Here is a 2,446-nt window from a genome sequence, read left to right on the forward strand (position 1 = left end):
TCTGTCTGTGTACAGGTCTCTCTCTCTCTCTCTCTGTCTGTGTATAGGTCTCTCTCTCTCTCTGTGCACAGGTCTCTCTCTCTCCATGTGACTTGGGGATTGATGCTGCCTTTCCAGTTAGTTCACATTGGGATTCAGCCTGAAAACTGGCTTCGCTTCTGAGATTACAAACTGTTGCTGCTCTGCACAATGCAACCTCAAAGCAGGCGGGACAACTTTCTCAACTTGTAACGTATTCAGCCCCCCCTCCTGCTGTTTCCCCGACGGGACAGGCTGGGGAACGGCCTTGAATGGCCACCTGCTGTTCCCCCTGTGGGATAGGCTGGGGAAGGGGGTTGATTGGCCTCCTGCTGTTCCCCCTGTGGGATAGGCTGGGGAAGGGGGTTGATTGGCCTCCTGCTGTTCCCCCTGTGGGATAGGCTGGGGAAGGGGGTTGATTGGCCTCCTGCTGTTCCCCCTGTGGGATAGGCTGGGGAAGGGGGTTGATTGGCCTCCTGCTGTTCCCCCTGTGGGATAGGCTGGGGAAGGGGGTTGATTGGCCTCCTGCTGTTCCCCCTGTGGGATAGGCTGGGGAAGGGGGTTGATTGGCCTCCTGCTGTTCCCCCTGTGGGATAGGCTGGGGAAGGGGGTTGATTGGCCTCCTGCTGTTCCCCCTGTGGGATAGGCTGGGGAAGGGGGGGTGAATGGCCTCCTGTTCCTCTATGGGACTGGTGGGAAAGGGGGCTGATATGCAGGGATTCTTTAATGGAGCTGTAATATTTGAAAATCCCAATATATTTGGTCATTACATGTTCTTGTCTAACTCTGTGTGTGTGTGGCCTGCATTCTTGGGTGAAATATAACAGATAACATGACATCTCACATGAGTTAGTTTTTAAAAAAAATGTCCCATGGACAGTATTTCTAAGAAGGACGGTGGAAATCTCCACAGCCTTGTTAGACCCAACATTGATCTGATTTTATTAAAACTGATGATAGTCAGTTGTGAAATTGTTTGGTATGCAAGATTGCTTAGCTGCATTGTTGTTTTCATTTACGTAACAATCACTGAGTCCAATTCATGACTACCACAATGGTGGTAATACTCTTAGGATGGTCTGAGACAGTGATGTATAAAATGGAAGTTTTTTTAAAATTTACTGTGGAATAATTGAAAGCCAGGCCAGTGAGGAGATAAATCAGAGAGCACAAAGTGACTGGGTTACAATTTTCAAGAATGAGATCTGATAGATTTCCGTGGGGCTTTGCTGTTGAGGAACATGGAAGCTGGGCCGGGGAAATGAGGTGGATACGCTGATCAGTCACTAGCTGATTGAAGGGTAGTATAGATTTGAGGGGTTGAATGGTCTTATCCTGATTCTACCTGATCATAGAATCATACAGTACTCAAGGGGCCTTTCGCCCGATCAAGTCTGTATTGCACAAATTTCGCTGAAGGTAATTGAGATATTATTATTAAAGATATTATTAAGCGGAGAGGGTTCAGAAGAGATTTACCAGAATGTTGCCTGGAATAGATGGTTTGAGTTATAAGGCGAGGCCGAATAAACTGGGACTTTTTTGTCTGGAGTGTAGGAGGTTGAGAGATGGCCTTATAGAAGTTTATAAAGTCGAGGGGTATTGATAAGGTGAATGGCATGTGTCTTTTACCTAGGGTGGGAGATTTCAAGACTAGGGGGCATATTTTTAAAGTGAGAGGAGAAAGATTTTAAAAAAGACACGAGGGGCATTTTTCACAAGGAGGGTGGTTCGTGTGTGGAATGAACTTCTGAGGAAGTAGTGTATGTGGATACGGTTACAATATTTAAAAGACATTTCAATAAGTAGACAAATAACAGTTTGGACGGAAATGGGCCAGGAGCAGGCAGGTGGGACTAGTTTAGTTTGGAATTACAGTCAGCATGGAGAGATTGGACTGAAGGGTCTGTTTCCGTGCTGTATGACTCTGAGTCAATGCCCATGTTGGGTGACCACACAATATCTGATAAAATATTTGGTGGGGCAGAAGCGTTTCACCTAGCTTGTATTGAAGCTGATTATTTGTAGATTGTTTTTCAAGGGCATCACTGGCAAACCAGCATTAGCTGCCCACCTTGGACTGAGTTGGAAGTGATTTTAGAGACGGGCAATCACACTATTATGGATCTGGAGCCGCATGTAATTCTCAACAAGTGAGGATAGCAGATTTCCTTCAGTATGTGACATGAGTGAACAGGATAGGTTTGTTAATGAAATTTGCTGGTGGTTTTGTAGTCACCATGACTGAAACTACTTTATTGTTTCTTATTTTATTATTTGAATTATTAAAATTCCATGTGCTGGCTGAGTGGGAATTGAACCTGCCCCCAGAGTATTTGCCTGGGGCCTATGGTTGTATTTTATTATTGTCACAGGTATTGATTTTAGAGGTTCCTCCAAAACCCAGAGAAGGTTCCAGAAGGTGTTT

The sequence above is a fragment of the Chiloscyllium plagiosum genome, unplaced genomic scaffold (assembly GCF_004010195.1).
Source record: "Chiloscyllium plagiosum isolate BGI_BamShark_2017 unplaced genomic scaffold, ASM401019v2 scaf_4058, whole genome shotgun sequence".
NCBI lineage: Eukaryota > Metazoa > Chordata > Chondrichthyes > Orectolobiformes > Hemiscylliidae > Chiloscyllium > Chiloscyllium plagiosum.